Below are 24,571 nucleotides of genomic sequence, written 5' to 3'. Positions count from 1 at the left end.
TCTTGAGCAGTTTAGTACCATCTGCAAATTTTGCCACCTCAAAGTTTACCCCTTTCTCCATACCATTTATAAATAGGTTAAAGAGGATTGGTCCCAGTATGGACCCTTGGGGGAAACCGCTAGTTCCCTCTCTGCATTCTGAAAACTGACCATTTATTCCTACCCTTTCTTTCCTGTCTTTAAACCAGTTATAAATCCATGAGAGAACTGTCCCTCCTATCCCATGGCAATTAACTTTTATGTAAGAACCTTTGGTGAGGGACCTTGTCAAAGACTTTTTAGAAAGCTAAGTACACTATATCTGTTGGATCCCATTTGTCCACATGCTGGTTGACCCGCTCAAAGAACTCTAGTAGATTAGTAAGGCATGATTTTCCTTCACAGAATCCATGTTGACTTTTCCCCAACAAATTATGTTCATCTATGTGTCTGACAATTCTATTCTTAACTATAGTTTCAACTGATTTGACCAGTACTGATGTTACGCTTACCAGTCTGTAATTGCCAGGATCACCTCTAGAGACCTTTTTTAAAGATTGGCTTCATATTAGCTATCTTCCAGTCATTCGGTATAGAAGCTGAAAGGATAGGTTACAAACTTCAGTTTGCAGTTTCACATTTGGATTCTGTAGGAATTGAGTGAATGTCATCTGGTCCTGGACTCTTGTTGCTGTTAAGTTTATCAATTTGTTCCAAAACCTCCTCTAATGACACCTCAATCTGGGACAATTCCTCAGATTTGTTACCTAAAAAGAATGGCTCAGGTTTGGGAATCTCCCTAACATCCTCAGCAATGAAGACAAGACAGAAGCAAATAATTAATTTACTTTCTCTGCAACAACCTCGTCATCTTTGAGTGCTCCCTTAGCATCTCGACTGTCCAGTTACCCCTACTAGTTGTTTAGTAGGCTTCCTGCTTCTGATGTACTTATAAAACATTTTGCTATTACTTTTTGTGTTTTAGCTAGCTGTTCTTCAAACTCCTTTTTAGCTTTCTTCATTATATTTTTATACTTAATTTGAGAGACTTTATTCTCCTTTCTATTTTTCTCATTAGGATTTAATTTCCACTTTTTAAATAATGAAGGGCTCTGATCATGCACGGTATGACAGGTAATAGACCATAAGTCACAACTCATGACAGGTGCAAGTACTCCGTAGGAAAGATATATAGTGATCGGATAAATGGCTTGGAAAGTAGGTGCTGTTTGAAAGAAACAAATGAGGCAATTGAGGACTCCTGTGATTGGTACAGCAGGGAGCCAACCCCCCTATTCTTATAACCCACATTACTTCTCTTACGAAGTGAAGATGGAAGGTAATGTCCTAGGAATGGGATTTGCTAGAGGGACCAGGAGAGAAAAAGATGAGGAACTAGTAAAAGCCCTCCCTAATTATGGAGTAAACATGTGGTTACCTGCCCAGTACATGTTATCTGCCAGGCCCGATTAAACCCCTATCAAATGTCTCCTGTCCTTCTTCCCACATAGCTAATGTGCACTGTTCCACAGAGAAGAGATACTGTGGCATGGATGTAGTTCCTCTCTGCAATAGTCTCTCTAGTCACACTGGACTCAGGGAATGGAGTTGAATTTTAATATTTGTTTGGGTTTTATTCAGATTTGTCTTCGAAGATTGAATTCTGCAAGGTGCTGAGAGCCCTCAACTTCCATCAAAATCAAAGGCCCCTTGGCAGGTTCGAGTCCTTAGTGTTTTTTCTATTTGTTTTACCTTTAAATTGTATTCAGCTTTAATGGTCCTGTTTTAATTAAATCTTCATTTTCAAATAACTTTTGGCTGCTAGTTTGTAGCCTTGATTAAAAAAAAAACCTTTCATTTTACTTAAAAATATTTGTATGAAAAAGAAAACACAAGTGAAATAATACCAAAGTGACAATGCTATAAAAACATTGTATATGGCTTGATAAATATAAATATTTCTGAAGTTAAATGTGCCTAGATTTTTAACCCCTTTGTTTTGTTTTTATAAAAATAGTTGGGATAAAAAATATTTTTAATTGTCCAGTGATAAAAGCTGTCTAACCACAAAAAAGTCCACATCTGCTTCCACAGTAGACATATAAAACCTGTGTGACAAACATGATCATTAAGCAATCTGATTTTCTTGTTGGGAGGGTTTAATGCTGTTGGGTATAGTATTAAAATGTAGAATTTGATAGGGAGTCTTAAAATTTTAATGATGTGTTCATGAATATAAAACATGCTTCTACCAGTGACTTTATGACTTCTCCTCTGCATAATTAGTGGTATCTGTTTTATGAGCTTACTGTTGTTGCCTTGATCCCATGAAAATATAAAACCACTGTAATAATTTACACCATTCCAGACCTTTAAAGATACAAGCTGGGATTTTTTTTCCTTTGAATACCAAAATAGAAGTTATAGTGGCCCATCTGAAAGTCAAATGCAAAAACAAAAACCAAAAAATGTGAAAACAATACTCTATTTTTAGCATTTCATAATATTCTATTTATCTAAATACTGCTAGAAGTTTGGATAAAAACCTTCTTACTCCAGAGTTAGTAAATATAGATAAACTCACTTGTTGAGGGGAAAACTAGACATTTTAGTTGTGGAATGTAGAATATGATTAGTTATAGTAATGAGAAAGTCGTGAGAGTCTCCAGATAGCACTAAAAATGGTACAAATACTTATTCGGTTGTTGCAACATTTGGTTTGCAGACATCTTCACTCGTTCCACATTCTTTTCCCTTCAGACTCAAGGACTATTAGATTTGAGCTGTTTTAACAATCTCACCAATACAATCAGAGGAAGCATGTTTTTGGGTCCACAGGGTATATTAATTAGCTTCTTCTCTTCAATGCACCTGGTGCAGTGGTGCAGAGCAGGTGGTGGCGGTCATAGCATTTTAGTTTTTCTGAAAAATGTTGATACACTATTGACATTAAAGGATATATCCTTGAAATTGATGACTGTATGCTTTGTGTCCCCATTCTTTCCCATGGTCTGGGTTTCATGGTGGTACTGCATCTCCCTTACTATACTGCAGTCTCCCTTCTAACCATGCTGTGCAATCCAAATGATTGCAAGGCAGGGAGCTCTGAGCTACAGTGCTCAGGAAGTAGGCACACAGGTATCTTAGGCAGATGCAGTTTAATATCAGACTGACATGAAACAAAATGTTTTGACATTTCTGAATCTAAATTTCTGAGGACTTCCCTCCCCCCATGAATATTTTGATATGCTGACATTTTGAACTGATTTATGATTAACATAAAAGTCAAATTAGAATTTTCCCTGGAATAGAAATTCCAATTTTCACTCAGCTGTAATGAAAAGCAAGATGATTCCAAGTTCAGACAGGTATCCTCATTTCCCCATTCGTGAACCATAAGCCATCCCCAACCTGATAAATACTCTCCCCCCAATGTCGTCTTGACCACCAGCTGGAAGCAACCCCATTTTGCTGCTGTTTTTATTCACTGCAGTATCTTGATCTCTCCAACTCATGGGGTCTGGATACCAAGAATCTAAGTTTAGCTTTTCGTGCACAGAGGTAGCCCATTAAAACCTGGTCTCCATCTCCTACCCTCTCTCTCTCTCTCTCTCTCTCTCTCAAAAAAGTCAGAGCTCTGTACTTTATTCTTGAGTTTTGCTGATTTGGGTTTTTTGGTTGGTTTCTTTTCCTTTCCTTCTCCCCATTTCTTTTTCTTTTCTTTTGTTTTAAAATAGCACTAGCTTTGTTGCTTGTCCTAGGGAGATGTTATCTCTTTCCTTTGAGGGTTAGATAGTGATAGGCAGAGGATCAGGAAACTTCAGTCAAATTGGGTATGCTAGGGAAATAGTTTGAAAAACAAAGGTAAAAGAGAAATGCTGATTTTAAAAGTTCCTAAAAGAGCAAAATGTACAGGAGAACCTTTAATCAGCCCACATTAATAATTCAAGTGTGTTTACACAATTTGTTCATTATATACAGCACAGTTCTCATCTTGCATGATTGCCACTAGTGAGAGTTCTTCAACTGACTTCACTAGGTGCAGGTTTACTCTTCATATGTGTACAAGGTTAGACCTCTGTTAGGAGGACATTCACAAAACCAAAGCTCAAAGGGTGTGTCTAGACTATGGGAGTTTTTTTTTTTTTTAAAGTGGACTTTTTTTGAAAAAACGTCCCCTGTGTCTAGACTGCTGCCACGTTCTTTTGAAAGTAAATCAAAAGAACGCAGCAGTTTTTTCGATCATAGTAAACCTCATTTTACGAGGAATAACGCCTTTTTTTGAAAGTACTCCTTCAAAAAAAGGTGCAATTGAATGCAAACTGTCCTTTTTCGAAAGAGAGGGTCTAGACTCTTTCAAAAAAGTGGCTCACTTTTTCTAGATGTAAAATCTACTTGTCTAGATGGTCTTTCGAAAGAGGCTTTTTTGAAAGATTCTTTCTAAAAAGCCTCTTTCAAGAGAGGCTTGTAGTCTAGACATAGCCAAAAAGAAGAAGATACACACTGGCAAAGATTGTATGTAGGTTAAAATAATTATTAATTAAAATACGTGTAACAACAAGACCCTTCTCACTAGGGTATGCCCTATACCCACTCCATGTTTCATTGCTACATAATAGATCCAATAACTATAAATAAAATTGTTTAAAATAAATGTTTTATGATGCACTTTCAGAACCATAATTTATATTTGCATTTTACATAAATACAATATAACTACTTAATGTTGTAATAGTAAGACAAAGGTATACATATTAAATATCATTGTATTCTCCCTGCACTGAATTAGATTTCAAGGTATTTGGGGTAGGGAACTTTACTCACCCTCACACTAGAAAATATATCCCTTAGATTTAAGACTGTTGCTCTGTCCTCATGTGATTTAGTTGCTCTTAAGTACCACATTTGCATCATACCCAATTAGCAGCCGGTTGTAACATGTTCTACCATGTGAGCAACCTCTCAAAGGCACAGCCACAGATTAAAAGATGAAGGGTGAGGGTTAATTATTTTTAGCTATGATTTTCCTTTAGGCATTTTAAAGAAACAAAAATATGTATTATGGGTGTTTTACTGGAAGTGACAACTACTGCTATCATATGTATAATAAATATACTTGTACATTGCTTCTCAGAACACAGGGGGTACGTCTAGACTGGCAAGATTTTGTGCAAAACACTTGCCAGCTGTCTACACTGGCCACTTGAATTTGCGCAAGAGCACTGACGTTCTAATGTAAGAATTCAGTGCTTTTTGCGCACATATTTCAACGCTCCCGCTCAGGGATAAGCCTTCTTGCACAAGAATACTTGTGCAAGAAGGCCAGTGTAGACAGGCACCTTAATTTTTTGCGCAAGAAAGCCAAATGGCTAAAATGGCCATCGGAGCTTTCTTGCGCAAAAGCGCGTCTATAGTGGGCACGGATGCTTTTGCGCAAAAGCACTTTTTGCAAAAAAGCATCCGTGCCAATCTAGACACTCTTTTGCGGAAATACTTTTAATGGAAAAACTTTTCTGTTAAAAGTATTTCCGCAAAATCATGCTAGTCTAGACACACACAGGCAGTATACTTATTGCTATTACAATGCCTCCCCAGCTTTCATGCTGGATCCAGATTTTGCTTCTTTTCCTAGCACTGTCCAAACTTATAAAATTGTTTATTTTTAATGTCTAAAAGGAACTAAACATAGAAATTATCATACCAGATCAGATCAGTGGTCTGATTCAACAACAGGATCCTGACTTCAAGAGTGGCCAGTCCCAGCTGCTTCCCAAGAATGAGATAGAATCATCGAAGTAAGCAAGCATGGAATAAGCTATCCAAAAGGGGAAGTTTCTTCTTTGCCTCCATTGGTTAAAGGATGGCTTATGCTCTGAAACATTTTTAGTCCCATCTAATGTAAATCTGGATGTTTTCATTACCTTGAGAAATGGGAAATTTCTTTTGAATTGTTGTAATCTTTGTCTCTGTGATATGCTATGGTATTGAGTTCCATGTATTAATTATATCTTGTGTGAAAAATATTTCCTTATTGGCTTTAAATTTTCTGCCTTTCTTGTTAATTGACTGCCACCTTGTTCTTGATCAAACAAATGTTTTAGAAAACTTCATCTCTAAAACCTATTCTCATTGAAAAAGTTCCATTTCAACACTTCTAGCTAATTACATACCTGAGTTTTATCATTGTACTCCACACTTTGGGGATGCTAGTAGATAAGAAAATAGGCTGCTATATGTTTGAAGATACACCATCCAAACAAAAAGTCTTTCACATCTGTTCACTTTAACTGTAAATCCTGGAAAGGAAAACTACAGAACTCCTAATCTAGACCCTCAAGATTCCTGAAATGGCCTTTTTGAAACACTTGGGGATTCTACTACTACTTGTGTTAAAATAGGGAGATTACAACCATATGCTGTTTATAAACAGCTGTTATAAAGGCCTACCTTGTATGATCATACCTTCTACAGGATTAATGCACATGGTTTTGGTCCTCCAAGCCACACCTTTCAGTACAAACTGGACCTGATCTGTGTCCTAAGAAGGGACCTCAAATAATGTTAATTTTCCATTTTTGTGGTCAGATCATCATTTATTTGAAAAATATAAAAGGAATTCCTCTTTACCATGCTAGTGAGGTTGTCCTCAAACTATTTTAATCTCAGCAAGTTTGCAGAAGTCCTTTGAAGGCAAACTCACCCAGCAGCAGAATTACAGTGTAGACAACCTGATGAATCACCACAACTAATTATAGTGGTTAAACCACTAGCATGCTGACCCCCCACCATGCCCTCGTCTCTTGCATATCTCAAAGGTCCTCAGAAGAGGTACATCACATGATTTTAACAGATTGGGAGATTAGTAAAATGTCTTCAGTGCCAAACTCACAGAACTCAAGATAAAGGGCAGTACAAGGCCCACCTTTTAATGTCTGCCACAACAATTAAGTGGGACAAAGAAAACTTTTTGCCCATAAAAGTATCCACTAAGTTAAATCTATCCCTTTCTCCTATTTTTAACGTCTGGCTGAAGTCTGTCGGAAAAGATAGAGAATATAGAAACTTTTAGTCACAGTAACTATATAGAATTTCTGTGCTTAGAATACATTATTATGATAACGTCAAAGCAATTCCATTTACATTATAAAGAAATCTTGTTTGTAAAGTGGTCAGAAAAAAAACCCAAACATTGTTTTGCAGACCTGTATTCTGAATGAAAGTTCACATAAGACATTCTTTGATAAAACAGAAATATCTTGTGGTACCACTTAAATTCACATATGAAAAATAATTATTTGAAATTTAATGGCCTTTATAATGGTAAATGGTTCTAAATATTCTACTTCTGATATCCAGTAAAGTTCATTTCAAATTTACAAATTCATAGTACACAACAACAGACACATTTTCTTACCTCCAGGAGCTTGCAGCATTTATGAATGTATACAATTCTGGATAATTTTATCTGAAAATATAATTTTCCTGTTATTTATTCCAGACACATTTTTCAGTATCAGACAAACTAAGTTCATGTCATATTCATTCAAGTCCCGTCAATGAATAAGTGATATAGATTATTTGCCAGTTGTGTTATTTTAGCCCACTCCACTGAAAACCAGGTACATATAATATAAAAAAATTGAGTTCTTTGAATATTTTGGGAGCATGTGGCAGTGCACAAAACTGGAGGTCATAGTCTTGGACTATCCAGATCTCCCATTCACTTTTGGCCAATGGCTTAGGCTCTTACTCTGCAAAAAAAAAAAAAAAAAAAATCTACCTCACAGATGAAGTTTAATACAAGGTACCATATTATTATTGCTACAATATTCTGTGTATTATACACACATTGCTGTGGACAAAGGGCTAAATGTTTGAAGATGAAATAAGCTATACTATCCTCCATTTAAAATAAAAATATATTGCTCAAATCATATTGAGGCTTCTGCCCAACCACCTCTTTGCCCTGTGCTGCTATTTCTCTCATAATGGTGTTAAAATAATACTTATCAAACTTTGTCCTTGACGGGTGACCCTGGCAGTTATGAATGAATATGAAATCACCTGGGACTTGTGTATCTGATAATGAAGCAGGGAAACAGAGAATTGAACTAAGGTATGTTTTTTTAAGTTAAATGCAAGGTGCTCTGTGCTAAAATTTATTTTCCTGTGTCCTTTACTAGTTTGATTTCTTCTTCATGTGTTCTCTGTTATGTTAAATATGGCTAATATGTGCCAGGCTGTTCTGTTTCATATAAGGAAAAAAAATCAATAAAAACATAAGCTAAAGAAAGAAAAAAATCTATACTTTAACTCAGCTTTCTTCACATTATAGAACAAATTTCCCCACATGTACACATGCAATTTTTATAAATTCTGAGAACAGCATTTGGTCCTAAATGTGGCTTTGGCAATTTTGTTGTTGCCTTCCCTCCCTCTCTCTCAAACCAGGATTGTACTGGAACTGGGCAGGAAATCAGGAAACAGTTTTCCATCCCAGGAATTTTTTCAAGATTTCAAAAAAAATTTACCATCTCAATTGGAATGAAAAGTCAAAATCTCAAAAGTTTTCACAAATTCACAATTCACCCCCCCCCATTCAATTCACGTCTACTGTGAAATTTAATTTAAAGAATTTAAAAATTGATCTGTTTATTTTACTACAATTAATTTAATTTTCAAAAAGAAAATTTACTTTGATCCACAAAACAAATTTGGAACATATTAAAAAAGGGAAGAGTTCAACAACTCAAAAAACCCTTTTTTTCAAAAAGCACAAATTATCAGCATCAACACTTTTCAGTAAACAATTTCATTGAATTGGCATTTTTCTGGCAAAAAGCATTAAGAAATATGTTCCCAGCTAGCTCTACTTAGTCCATTTAATGGGCTTGAACACTCACATGTATTTAACATACTTGGTATGTTTGGCAGCATGAAAAAGGATAAAGTTATTTTCTCCGCAGATGCTGGGAACTGAATTATGTTTACATACTGTGAGAAGCAGTGTACTGGCTGGAACAGGGGAAGGGAAGACCATAGAATGGGGTCTGTTCCCAGTTCTGCCACTGACAGGTTGAGTAATCTTGTCATCTATAAAACAGGGAGAATGAGATGAGACACATGTCTGAGAAGAGTTTGACAACTCTGGTGACCATACAATTTTGCAAAACCATTGTTAATGTTATCACAATTTTCAAGCCTTAATGTCTAAAAATTAAACCCCTGTATTCATATTTAGGCACCAAAGTAAAAGTGACCTGAATGAAGGGCACCAGAAATTACCACGGACTCCTCTGGAAGCTGTGGTTGCTCAGCACCTTTCAAAATCAGAACAGTTTGATTAAAGTGGCTATCTATGGATTGAGAAGCCTAATTTGAAGTACACAGGATTAGAAATTGCTTTTTGTAAAGCAGGGGAAAGACATACCCTCTTATTGTTTTGTTGCGTGTAGGGAGGTGAAAGAGTAGAGTTGTGTGGCACAATTTAACAGACCAGGAAAGAAACTGAGAGGATTGTTTTCCTATTCATTATTTTAAACAAGGTCAGTAAGGGCATGTCTACACAGCAGGGCTAAGCTCAAAATAAGCAATGCAACTTGAGCTACCTCAATTGCGTAGTTTAAGTCGAAATAGATTATTTCGAATTTGGGCACATCTGCACAACACTTATTTCAAAATAGAGCACTCTTCCTCCGACTTTCCTTCCTCCTCATACAATGAGGTTTACAGAAGTCAGAATAAGAAGCCCATTATTTCAAATTTATTTCAAAATAATGGGCTTGCGGTGTAGACGCGCAGTACCAGACATTATTCTGAAATAATGCAGCTGTGTAGACATGCCCTAAGTTCTGTAGATATTTTTGTCAATTTACACTGATTAATGTCAATTCAGTAGCATTCTGATTTCTCTGAGAAAAATTAGGCCCAAAAAGCAGAATTCAAACATTTCTGAATTCATCTACACCTTTTTAAATGTACCAATTAGAAGAGTTTCCAGTAAAGGAATTTGTGTTGTCAACTAGTTAGCACAAGCCTTGGAAAAATCCCTGAACTCTGTACAGGCAGAATAATTGCACACAAATGCATTTGGGAAGCCTACGGAAAATGTAGTTCAGTGACCTGGCATGGTTACAGCACAATTTAGCAAGTATGTTAGAACAAATTACTCCTTTTAACCATAAGCCATTCTGTTTCACGCTTTTTAATGAAGGCCTGTGCCACACACTAGAATACTTCTCACCTCATTACTACTCATAAAAAGCAATGATCCATTCAAAGGCTCCTCATATCTCCCATATGAGATGTAAAAGAGCCCACTCTTTCTCAATCTGGCAGAAGAGAGGGAATGACTTCTTTCTTCAGCCTTTGAAGTTGATCATTAGGATGTTTACTAGATAAAAGCATTCAAAAATTTATCTGCGTAATTTCACTGCTGTCCTGTGTTAGTGTTTTCTCTCTCTGGTTCTCCCTCCCTTTTATAAAAATGTAAATCTCTGGTGCTGGTTAGGGAAACCAGAAGAGTTTTAGGATTTCTCTGCATGATTATTTTCCTTTGTGTGTACCTCCTCCTCCCCCCAAAAAAGAGGTGAGAAACAAAAAGAAAGAGAGGAAAACAACAACAACAATGAACATGAACAATTATATGTGATATAGAAACACAAACTGTAGGTTTAATAAAAAAGAAGTCAACCCAGCTGTCCAATAAGCAAACTTAAAATAAACATTTAGTCCTTAATTTAACAAGTTCTTATATATTTGTAAAAGCTGCAAGAACAAAGAAAAAATGTTCTTCTCTGTTTTGTTTTTGTTAATTAGCAGTAAATCCAAAGTCTAATTATTTAATTTTCCACTTTTGCTAGAAACCGGGAACTTTATAAAATGGAAATATTGTCACCCATAACAGAGATCTTTGCGGACCAGATGCTGGCTAGGGAGTGGTTTGTGAATATGGTGACATGAATGAGGGAAGTGGCTGATTCAGGGTGTCCCTGCTGCATCTTACACCAACAAATACTTATGTAGCCTCATGAAAAGCAAAGCTGCTTTCCTTCAGAAAAACCCCTACAGTAGACACTTCACTCACACTCTCCCAAAGCCTGTAGGTGCCCTTACTGAGGCAGAGTTGTACAACATGCATTTCCCTGCACCAAATAATGTGACCCAGGAACACAATCCAGGAGCTTCCATTCCCAACCAGACCAGTAGTTTGTCTAGTCCAATATCCTGCTTCAAAGGAAGGCACAAAAATACCACATAAAAGCAATTATGTGAGAACCTGTCCATAGAAGAAGTTTCTTCTTAATCCCAGGCAGTTAGTTATACAAGAAAGCATCAGCATTTATACTCCTTAGACATTTTTATCTCATCAGAGGTAACCTTGGATGTTCTTATTATCTATATAAATTTCTAATCATGTTTCAATTCTGTTTCAACTTGTCTAAAATCTAACTTCAAAGTGTTGTATGAGTATTAACTGATTATCCCTAAAACACCCACAGGAGGGAGGTAAGAACAGTTTTACTACAAATGGTTTTAAATGTTGAGAAAACTAAGCACAGCAAGAGCTTCAGTTACTTGCCCAAGAATATACAGTGAGTCAGTGAAAGAGCCAGGTTCAGATTCCAGGGATCCTGATTTTCAGTCCCATGCTCAGTCCATAGACCATAAATGTAAACCACATGATTGTGAGAGGCATTAACTAACAAATACTGTAGCAGCATCTCTTTTTATGCACGTTGCCCACCTTGTTTCAGTTCACTAGACAGATCTCAAGTGAATGCATGCAGAGTCAGGTTCAGTCACCCTCACCCACCTTTCTCCAAAGCTTGAACTCAGTCCTGAATAGATGATAGTCTGACTGCTTAACCTGAAATTCCACATGTCATTGCAATGGTAAAAACAAAATAACAAACAGATAAAAAATTCCCAATTTACTTTCAAGAAGAGACTGCTTTTTATTGCCTATATTTATAGTGCAAAGGAGCCTCACTGTGCTCAGGGGTTCTGTGTATTAAAATACAAGAGAGATTCCTTTAATCTAAACTTTTTAACCACATTATTTTCTGTAATGCCGTTGTGCATTTAATCACCTGATGCAACTTCATAGGTGATGATATCAAACACCAAGAAACACTTGAGGCATGCTGCTTCTAAATTAAACTGGTATTCTCCAGGCACTTACACAGAAACATAGACTGGGCTCAAAGCATGTCATGTATGGCAGAGCTGTAGAAAAGTGGAGGACCAGAAAAAAAAGAAGTACTTTCACAAAGTGGGTGACGTCTGAAATAATAACTGCACAGCTTTTTTTCATTTGGAAGCATAAATCCACACACACATATCTGGCTGGATATATATCTATCTAAGAAAAAAAAATACCAGTGAATTATAAAGGAACGGAAGAAGGAAACATTGGCAGTGTAGATGTTGACAGCATTATTCAACCTTTGCAATATTCCCTTGCATGCATAAGCTTAACTTTTGTTTATACATTCCATGTAGATATAATTCACAACTTCTGTTAACTTAACCTGCTGATTGTAAAATCTGTCCAAAACTATCAGAGAACAGTTTGATCTGTCACAAATATGTCTTGATACCCAACACAGTCATGACATTTACATCCACTTTGGAAAAATCTGTGTTTATTTTGTAGTCTGATATTTGAATGAAAAAGAAACAAATAGATACAAGACTCTTGAACTATTTCAAGTCACAAATGCAGTTTCCATCAAAGACAAATCAGTATCTTTGAAGCTATAGTCTCTCTCTCTTCTACCAACAGCCCAGCATGGAGTAATAAATGTAGACTAGAACTGTCCCAAACTTGAGGAGAAAAATAGACAGGAAAAATCCCCCCAAAAGATATCCTTTTGAAGATTAACATTAGGCAGTTTTACAAAGTACAGGGAATCACAAAATTTAATTCTTCCTTTTTCTGAAGCCAGCACTAGTCTCCTGCTATCATTTTGCACAGCTGATGTACATGTATACTAACTATGTCCTAACCATGAGAATTGTCAGTTGTATTGGACTGTTTATTACTTTGACAACTTGATTCTGACTCTTCCAGTTAGATTTGCCAAGATCAGATTTTATTTACAATGTTTTATGTTCTGGAATGAGGTGAAAGAAGGAACAGCAAATACATCTTTTCTTCTGACATCTCCAATAATTCTACCTGGTCAAATGTTTGGATTCACTGAACTGCTATAAAAATGCATATATCCCTCATGGATTACGAACAGAAAGCATATGCTGAGGTTACACAAAGCTCATGATTTACTCACAGGCAAATATAGAGGTATTTTCCCTGGCTCTGTAGTATCTTCAGTACCCTTTTCTGCTTAAAGAAGAGACAATAGAGATGAACCTGCACCACAAATTCAAATCTGAATTTCAAAACACACACACTATCCAAAATTTGGAGTTGCTGTATGCCAGTGTTCATAGACCTGTGGTCTTTTTCAGACAAAATAGGTTGGAATGACAAAGTTTACCAGTAAGTGCCATTATGCAGAATGTTGTGATTATACGTTTATAGTATGGCACATAAAATAAAAAAAAAGTGTTAGTCAATTTTTTCTGCAGTCTATTTTAGAGCAATGAGATTTGGGGTAAAACAAGTAGTTCATATTATACATGGCATCAGAGGTAACTACTTGCAGTCATCATCAATCTGAACCCGATTTAAATCAGTAAGACAGAGTTGAGAGACTTCAGATTCAATAACAAATTCTCTCAGCCATTACTGAGGTTAACACAGTGTATGAGTGGCACAAAACCAGTTCCTCTTCTAATCAGTCTCAACCCTTAAGGGCACGTCTACATTGCTGGGCAAAAGTTGAATAAAATATGTAACTTCAACTACATCAATTGCATAGCTGAAGTTGAAATAGCTTGGTTCAGCTTTTGGCGTGGTCTACACAGCAGGAAGTCAAAGGAAGAACACTCTTCCCTTGACTTCCCTTACTCTTCTTGAAATGAGGGTTACAGATGTCAAAGTAAGAAATAATGGCTTGCTGTGTAGACATGCACTTTGTTATTTTGAAATAACGCTGCAGTGTACACATGCCATAAGCGTCCTGATAAAAAATATCTGGAATTTTCCTTAAGTTACAAACAGAACACCAAGTTGAGCTTTTCAAATCAGTCTTCTAGTCTTGGGTATTGAACTCTTATTTGGTACAAAGGAAATGTATTCCATTTATTTTACACAAGTATAACTCCTCATGAGTAGTCCATTTAAAAGGTTTAATGCATTGAAATTATGATTGTAGCAGATTTCAGACTCTAGGCAGAATCTTGCTTGACCAGTATGTGGATGAAGGACCTCCAAGGAAAGCCTAGATAGTGCAGGAAGTGATGCTGATGATCAGTAGGGAGCTCTCTTCTCTCTGCATCAGGGAGACAATGACCCAGCAGGATGGTAAAGATCTTCATTGCCCTGAAGAAGGTGTCATTCATTTGCATTATAAAAAGAAAAAAAAAATCTCATAGCACATGTGACTTTTCAATAAGAGATTAATCTTGATTCACTGCTATAGAGACACTGGTCCTCCAAATGATAATGCACCTGCATAAGATTACATATTGGGTGTAAACCCAACACAATCAAATAAGATTCCATTGAAACCAGTGAGAATACTCTCAGTGCATAATGTTAAGCATACGGATAATTTTTTTTTGCAGGACTGACACCTTAAGCTGCACACACTTTGGAGTAGACAGCACTTTTTCTTAAACCAGCCTGAGAAGTCAGACTAGGATTTTAACTTGAGTCACTTTATACTGCTCTACTGTCCTTGAAATATTCAGTTCTGTCCATTTAAAAGGCAGTAGTGCATCAGTTTACACTCAATTCATTTTCAGGAGGTTCTCCTCACAAACTTATGGTGTAGACGGAGCTTGGTCCTGCCTTGAGGGCGGGGGGCTGGACTTGATGACCTCTTGAGGTCCCTTCCAGTCCTATTATTCTATGATTCTATGAACTTAAGAGCTATGAACATAACTTTTCTTTTTCTTTTATATAAATAAAAGCCTAACTTATGAAGAAAATTATAAACCTCCCCATTCAAAGAAAATTTTCTACTACCCACACTATATCCATTGTTTTTAAAATAGATTTCTATTACAAAATATATGCATATATAATTAGCTTTTCTCTTTATTTTAAGTTGTACATATACAACAAATAAGAGAACACTTTCCAGATGGAGATTAATAAAACAATGGGATAAATAGTTTTTGATCATCTGGTTCCAGTAATAAATAATGTCAAGGTATATGTAAAGTGAGCATATTTTCAAAATAAAAACCTGGGATACTATTGTGGCAATATTTTTAGGATCATGAAATATTCAAGTGCTCTGCATTCTGGCTTCTTTCTTTGATCTGCTCTGACTGGGTCAGAAAAGCTTCACCTGGAACAGATCAAAGAAAGTCTGCGCTCTGCTTCTTCCTCCTGTGCCCATCTATCCTTCACTTCCCTCTTCTCTATGGTGCTGCCAACTGCAAAAGAACAAGAGAAATTAAGGCCAGAAAAGCCTCCAGGATCACAAATTGCCCTGCAACCTTTGCAAATCCAGAGCAGAAATTCTGACTTGATTAGTTGGGATCATCACCTAATCCTCCTCATGCTACAATATTGTTACGTGAGAAGTTATGACAGGCTTCGGCCTAAACAAAGATTGTGATGGAGCAAGTATTTACTATGGCTGTGTCTAGACTGGCAAGTTTTTCTGCAAAATCATCTGCTTTTACGGAAAAACTTGCCAGCTGTCTACACTGGCCGCTTGAATTTCCGGAAAAACACTGACAATCTCATGTAAAATCATCAGTGCTTTTCCGGAAAAATTATGCTGCTCCCGTTCGGGCAAAAGTCTTTTTCTGAAAGATTTTTGCGCAAAAGGGCCAGTGTAGACAGTATATTACTGTTTTCCGCAAAAAAGCCCCGATTGTGAAAAAGGCGATTGGGGCTTTTTTTGCGGAAAACCACGTCTAGATTGGCTACAGACACTTTTCCGCAAAAAGTGCTTTTGCGGAAAAGCATCCTGCCAATCTGGATGCGCTTTTCCGAAAATGCTTTTAACGGAAAACTTTTCCGTTAAAAGCATTTTCGGAAATTCATGCCAGTGTAGACGTAGCCTATGTGTTTGGTCTTGCACCACTGAAATTAATAGGAATGTTGGCATTAGCTTCCTTGGAAATAGAATCATACCTGATATGATAGGGTTGAAATCGTGATATCTAATATTAGTATAGCAATATGCCTCACAGAAAAATGTTATAATAAAAAACCTAGATACTTTCACTAATATGAAAGACAGGACATTTCACACATCCCCAAAGTAGCACTTAGAATACCAGGACATCATATGAAAAACAAGCCCTGTCCTAATAAAATGAATTTGAGTGATCATTTTAGTTATATATGAAGTATACAATGAAAGATTTTTATAAAAATAAAATGAATTTTCCCTAGGAAAAAAGCAAAAGAAGGAATGAAATACCTTGGTTGACTGCAAATGTATACTCTGAGGCCAGCAGTCAATTGGAAATCTGCACATATCTTTCAGGGGGAAAAAAATGTACAAAAGCCAAACAAAAATATTTTTTAGTTTCAATTATTGTTAGAACTATATTCATTGAAGCAGAATAGATTTACTTTCTTAAAAGCAGCCACTGAACCATTGGCTCTGTGTTTGCTATTCATCTAGCCAACTAAAACAAAACATTATCCAGAAGAAGTATGCAGTACTATTAAACAGAAGAGCTTTGCTGCTAATCCAAAAGATGCCATAAGAATTTTTGTTAAAATTGCTTGAAAATAGCTCCAGTCCAGTCAGTTTAACAGATTGCTTGACTGCTGGTGAAACATACCAGGTACATCTTCCTGACATTCTACTGGCTTCAGTGGAATGTCAACATGATATAGCAACACAAGCAGCTAGAGAGAAGGACCAGCAATGAAATAGTTAAACAAAGTCCACTATTTCTGTAGAGAAGGGAACTGCAAAGATGATTGCCAAAGCCTTCACAGAGAGGAATCCCTAAGAAATTTACCCAGTTCTGGTCAAAGTAATGGTAAGGACAGGTACTCTCCTATAAAAAGTTTATTTAATTTTGGGGTTAGATTTTCAAGACAGCCTTCAAAATTGGAAGCAAAGAATTTCTGAGAAATTATTTGCACATGCAAATAAAATAACAGCATGGAAAATAGTCTCTTAACCCTGAAAATATGTTATATATATGTGAAAATTCAGGGTTTAGGTCTGCAGACACCAAAGTCAATAGACAAAATTCTGCTTTTGATTACAGAGTATCACCACTGTAACAGAGCAGAATTCGGTCCACTTACTTCAATGGAAATTTGACCTAAATAAAAAAAGTACAACACGGAGCCTCATTTAGCTCAAGACTCTGACACCCCAGCCAGTAGAGAACTTTGGAATTTCCAGACTAGGGCTCTAGAAGATTTGCATAACCCAAGGAGGTTTAATAATTTGGGATTCCCTCTGTCTGGGAGGTCTGGTGTTATGTAGATTTTTGGTCAGTAGGACAAGAGGAGTGGTCTTAGTCATGCTCATAATAGAGATGGGCAGTCTGCTGCAATATTTTATTTTGATTCAAACTTTCCCAGTGAGCAAAGAGATTTAGCTCTAGTATTCCAATTCAGACTGGTCTCTAAATGCTATTTTTATTTGGATCCAAAGTGAAGGCAAATATAGACTCCAAGGTTACATCTACACTGTGGAGTTATTTCAGGATACTGGAAATATCCCAAAATAGCTATGCCACATCTTTAAAGCAGCCTGTTATTTTGAAATAGATTTCAAAATAATGGGTGTGCTACCCCGGTGTCCTTGTAATCCTCATTCCATGAGGGATAAGGGACATTTTGCGATAGCACTTTATTTCAACACAGAGCCAAATTTTGAAATAAGCTATTTCAAAATTACCTCAAAATAAGATACACAATTTGTGTAGCACAAATTGTGTAGCTTATTTCAAGGTATGGGTGCTGTGTAGACGTACTATATTAGGTCATATCTACACTGGGGCATTATTTCAAAATAACTCCTCTTATTTCGAAATAACAAGGCGAGCATCCACACTACCACTCTTGTTATTTCGAAACAATAACTCCTGCTTGTGGAGAGGAATAAGCTTATTTTGAAATACTTATTTCGGGAGTTATTATTCAAATTAAGTTATTTTGAAATAACCTGGTAGTGTAGACATAGCCTTAGAATTAGGGATAGTGCACACCCCCAGGGTTTGGTGAAGTTTAGATCTGGATCCAAATTCTGTGGCTCACGCTCACCTCTACTTTATATGGAACAGTTTGAAACCCATTTCTTTTCCTGCAGGCTGAATTTTTTCTTTCCAACAGTTGAAAATGACTTAGTAGATAGCTGTTTTAGGGGGTGATTTAATTAACAATATTTTGACATCTTGGCAGAAAAGTTGGTGTAGTTACTTTTTCTTGAAAGTTCATCTCCAACCAGGCACTGTTAACTCTTATGCCAGTGTTTATTTAGATAGTTTTAACTCATTAAAAACCTAATGAGAAAATAAAACACAATATTCCAGTTGACACCCAGAAATATTAGCTATTGTAACGGCCATTTCTACAAATCACATTTTCACTTATTTCCTACTTTGTGGTTTAAAGTGGACTACTCCCATATACAGTGGTTACTATTCTAAAAATTCACATCAGTTTTCTTGTATATGTAGCTTCAAGGCCCCATGAAGGTATAATTTATAACTGCTGGACAGCAGAATGACTGTAGTGCTCTAACAATACAGCTTTGCCTACTTATAATAGCAAGCATCCACAGTTTCAAACAAGGGTATGACTGAGTAAGTACATACCCAAATTAGATATGCAAATCCAGCAATGCTCATGTGCAGACTACAGGTTACTTATGCACATATCTACCTGCATACATGAGAGCTTTCCCAATGTGAAGGTGTACACTAGGGGATTTGCACACACCTGAAAATGTGGGACAAAATGTCATAATATGACTTCTTTTGAAAGGTTATTTTTTAGAATTTTCTTTTAATCCTATGGTTTCCCTTTTCAAATTATGCATTTTACACTTACAAGCTGAAAGACTTGATGACGTTAGGGACTGTCTAGAGTACAGCTATAACTGATTTTGTAATTGGTTAGAAACGTAGTCACCGTAATCAATTACAAATAACATGGCTAAAGTTTTGTGACATGAAAATACAGACTATTTCCCATAAAATGCTTCAGCAAGGGAGCATTGTGGGAGGTTGTACCACCGGGGTACATCTACAGCACAACATTATTTTGGAATACCTGATGTTATTCCAAAATAACATAGTACATGTCTATACTACAAGCCTTTATTTCGAAATAATGTTGAGCTGGAAGACTTCTTACTCCAACTCATGGTAACCCGCACTTCATGGGGAGCAAGGGAAGTCAAAGAAAGAGTGTTCTTCCTTCAATTTCTTGCTGTGTAGATAGTTCCAAAAGTCGAGTGAAGCTATTTCAACTTAAGCTACACAATTGACATAGCTGAAATTGCGTAAATTAATTCGACTTTAGCCCTGCTGTGTAGACGTTCCCTTAAAGAACTTAGAAGGGACTATCTGCCTTTTACACTCCGTGCTCATGGGATCTGGTACTAGTTTTCAAAAGATGATTTTTCATCTTGGTTGGCAGCTACCATGTCTTACCTAATTAAAGTATTGTATTATTATTTTCATCTGTTAAGTAAATCAGTGTACTTCTTTCATACCCTAACATCAAATTCCTGGGATCTAGGGACCAGTATTACAAGGGTCTGAGATCTGTCAGCTGCTACTGAGTTTCACCTCAGCATCTCATGTTTCATTTTACTGGCTGAATGAGACCCAAACAATGACTCACATCTTTTCTAAGGTAACAAATCATGATAGCAGGACCTACCTTTGATTACTGATGTGGGTCTACTGTTGCCATTGTGTATTATACAATAAACTGTTTACATAGCAGTCTTTTGTTACAGGTTTTAAATCTTCTCAAGCTGCCAGTTTCTGAGGCTGAGCCTGCCAGCTGGCAGACAGAGAGGTGCTTGTATTCCAGTTGATTGAGGTAATTAACAGCCTAAACTGTCAGAAGGTGACAGCAGGCAGAAAGTTCCTGCCCTGAGGTCACAGCTGGACTCTGGCAACTTACTCCTTGATTTACCAGTAAAGCTAATAATGTGAGTAATATTGGTATTAAATTATAAAACCAAGAGGACTGAGATGAAATTCTATTTTCTATTTCAAATTCACTGACAAACCAACTAGCAATATTTTGCAACAAGTGAACAAGATTTTCCCTCCTCAAGGTAGGCTGCCAAACAGTTCATAACTTTTGGGGCATAAGTTTTAGGATATTTGCACTTCCAACACAGAGATTATAATACTGATACTATGCTGTGTAATGTTAGTGTAATAATGAATAGCTTTAATATTAATTTAAATGCTATTTTGAAAATTATATAAGATGTATATTTCAACAAGTCTCCATAAAATGTACAGTTAGAATGATTATTTTGATTTAATATCCACCTATTTCTTTTTAGATAGATTATTATGATTTCTAGTTGTTTAAAACTCCAATTCAGCAAAGCACTTCACACATACACTTAACTGCCATTGACAACAACAATATTTAAGCAATTTCTGGTTCAGATTAGTAAAAGTAATAATGGCTGAATACGTTTGTTTGAATGTTAGGACACAAATGTCATTCCTATCTGTTATTTACCCTCTTAAGAATTGTAACAACTTGTAATAGTGACAATGACAGTGGTATTTATGTTTGAAAGATTCTACTTGGGTGAAAAATATTCCTGATTCTTAATCATGTGCTTACAGAAGTTTGCTTTGCTCTGCAGACATGGTCTGCTGAATTGCCTATCTGCAAGGGATATTAAGGGTACTGATAATGATGTTAATTCAAAGTTGCTCCTTCATAGCCCCCTGAGTCTCATCTTTCACATTGGTCTGTATGAACAGTCTTATTATCAGGGCCGGTGTATAGTGTTTCGGTCGCTGCACCGGCTCTAGGTTTTTTGCCGCCTCAAGCAAAAAATCCCCCCCCCCTCTTTTTTTGTTGGCTTTTACACATGTTTGCACTTTGCAATGTTTTTTGTTTGTTTTCGTTTTTGTCCTGGAATATTATCCCTATAAATAGCAAATATAATTTTAATTATTTTCCATAAAGGCAAAGGCTCTTCAAGTAAACTCCCCCTCTCCTTTCACTCGCTGCTGGGTCACAACAGCCTTTTCCCTGCCCTGTCCAGCTCCTCCCTATGGACAAGCACCTCTCACTCCTGACCCACAGGGGGAGCAGGGTTCAGGGACAGGGCAGAGACAGGGAGGCATGGGGAACAGGGAGAGTAGTGGGATTGGGGTGCACAGAGCCAGAGGGGTGCGGGGAACAGTGTGGGGGGTACAGGAGTGGCACGGAGAATGGGTGGTGCAGAGCCAGAGGGACACAGGGATTGAGAGGAGCAGGGTGGGGGTTCAGGGGAGGCACGGGGAATGGAACACGGGGAACAGAAGGCAGAGGGATTGGGGTGCACAGACCCAGAAGGGGGCAAGGAAAAGGGGCTGCGGGGTGCAGAGGGGGTGCAGAGCCAGAGGTATGTGGGAACCGGGGTGTAAGGGCGGCACAGAAAACGGGTGACGCAGAGCCAGAGGGGCGCAGGGATTGGAGGGAGCAGTGTGCGGGGTGCAATGGCGGAGCAGAGCCAGAGAGTCACAGGGAACAGAGAGAGCAGGGTGCAGAGGCAGCGTGGAGAATGGGTGGCGTAAGCCAGAGGGGCGCGGGGCGGGATGGGGCATGTGCAGTGAGCCAGACGGCTGGAAGGGAGAGGTTTCTCGCCAGAGAAAGGGTCTGGGGCTGAAGCAGGACTGGAGCCGGCGGGGCAGGGTGGAGCCTGGCCGTGCCATACGCTGCAGCTAGCTCCCAGGGACATGCAGCCAGAGCCGAGCTCTCTCAGCCCTTTAAAATCGGTGGGGCAGGGTGGAGTCGGGCATTGCGGGGGTGGCTGCTTACCTGGAAATCCCACCCCTGGAAATGTGCCGCCCCAAGCACGTGCTTGATTTGCTGGTGCGTAGAGCCAGCTCTGCTTATCATAGGACTTATGTCCAGCTAGTTAGAAAAATATATTTCTCCCTGTCAAAAATTTGGACTATTTGGGGAAAAAAATCAAACCACAAATATTTAATTTAAAAATTGCAATATTTCATTTCAGAAATTCCACAATGATGCTTCATGGAAAGTCTGGTCATGTCATGCTCCTAGCCTCTACGCATCAGCTTTTTGGTCAAATTAACTTTCCCATAACACACCATCATTTCCCATCTTGATGAGGGAAGATCAAGTGTTGCTGGAAACCTAAAAGAACCAAACTACAATTCCTGTAAGAGACCAAATCAAAATAGTTCAGTTTTCAGACATTCATTTAAAAATGTAAAAAATAGCAGACATTTATCACAAAAAAATCTCCTGAAAAAAACCCATTCTGTTCTGTCAAAAATCCAATTCTTTGTCAAAAAACAGGTTTTGATCAGCCCTAGTATTAAGTGGTTCAGAATGCTTTTATGGCCTCTTTGCACCAGTGTGTATTTTACCCTTAGAATTATATCAGCTTAAATGGAGCTACCCTGATTCACAGCTGAACATTTGGCAAAAGGATTCACCTATCAGCAAAAGAAGGGACTGGAAATCTCAAGTTGTATTCTAGGCTCTAGCATGGACTTGTTCTCTGATCATCAGTGAAGTCACTTGATTTTTCCATACCTTAGTATTCATGTTTCCAAGAACAGGCACAATAATATTTATATACACTACCTCGAAAAGGTTTTGCAAGGATTAATTAAACTCTAATTCTTTAAACCTTGTTCACCCAAAACTCTCTTAACAAAGTTATAGAGAATCTTTGGTGTCCAGGGAATAGATGTTTTGGCCCTGAATATCTGTAAAGTGCTCTGAGAAATATGGAGAAACAGTGCTGCTTAAGAACTAAGTATTATTATTATAAGTCAAGATAGTGTTATATATAATACCAATTAAAATTCAACAGCGGGCAAAAATATAAATGTCACTTTGAGCAATGTTCTACAATTTTAAAATGTCATGAATTCTTTTTGAGGCTACAGATACATAGAATATGGAGAAAACAAACCCAGCATTTGGAAAGAAGAACAGTTGTAAGTCCTGAGTGGCTGTTGCACACTTGCCAGGGTAATTTTACAGAAGGTTGTGTTTTTTCTTGTGTTTTTATAGGCTTTCCCTTTTTAGAAGGCACATCTTGTTATAAATTAACTCAGAATTCTTAGTACCCCTAACTTCACCCTAAACTTCACTATAGGAATGCTCATTAACATCAGTATCATTTGGGCCTGATTCTGCTCTCATTTAAGTCAATGGGAGGTCTATTTATATCACTGGGAACAAGATCAATGATAATGGTTTAAAGCAGCCTTAAGGAGCCATAGTTTTACAGCATATAAATTCCTAGTCCAATTTTACAAAACATTAAGAAAAATAGTTGGATAATTTCATTTCACCCTTACCAATATGAATGTGTTCATTTGCATATCAAGAAAAATAATAGTAATAAATAAGTTCGAACAAATTAGAAATAAAGGAAACGTTTAAAAATAGTTATTGAAAGAATAAGTGAAGGACTACTTGGGAAGTCTGAACAGAGTTGTGAGGTTTCTCCCCCTGGGGGAAACAGATTTCATACTGTGAGCACAGGGTTTAGTGTACCCTGTAAACTTTACAGGGAAACCCAGAGTAACTTATACCAATAGGATCAGTGCTTACAATCCAAGGATCCAATAAACATACACAAGAAACCAATAAAGGCATAGAAGATGGGCTATCCACCCATAGCTTCATTTAAACTAACAGGGAGGTAAAAATGCTGACAAGAAAACATAGTTAAAACCTGGATAAATAACTCTACTGCAAATAGGCTAATCATGTAAATTCTTAGTATCCAGCTTTTCCTGCCACAGTAAAACATCAGATGATTCCCTCTTAACTAAAGACTGTCTTTCAACATTTTTGAGAGAACGTGTCTTAACTAGGGTCAATGATGTGCCATCAAATGCTTAACACACACATTCTTTCAAAAATGTTCTGTCTTGGTGATACATGTGACATTTCCTACATAAAATACACTTGTTCCTACACCCACCAAAATTCATCCATTCCACACTTTTTTCCCCTCTGATCATCCATTCATCTTTTTCTGATCACTCCTTTAACCTATCATCATTTAGCTCAGTTCCCTTCTGTAGTGAAGTTGTGACATACAAAAGTGCTGGTCATTCTTATAATGTCATGTGAATTAGACTTATGAAAGGTTCGACACGATTACATGGCAAAGTTAGAATCCAAGGATGCCAGTGGTTACCTTTTACACTCTCAGTTGACAAGTCTCTCTCCTCTCTAGCATGTCATTAGGGTTACTCTCGGCTCTTCAGAATACACAGAATTTTCCAGGTTGGATGAGACTTTCCCCTATTGTTCCGAATTTGTGATGCTTCCTCCAAT

This window comes from Pelodiscus sinensis, chromosome 5 (assembly GCF_049634645.1).
Source record: "Pelodiscus sinensis isolate JC-2024 chromosome 5, ASM4963464v1, whole genome shotgun sequence".
NCBI lineage: Eukaryota > Metazoa > Chordata > Testudines > Trionychidae > Pelodiscus > Pelodiscus sinensis.
This window is presented reverse-complemented; position numbering follows the sequence as displayed.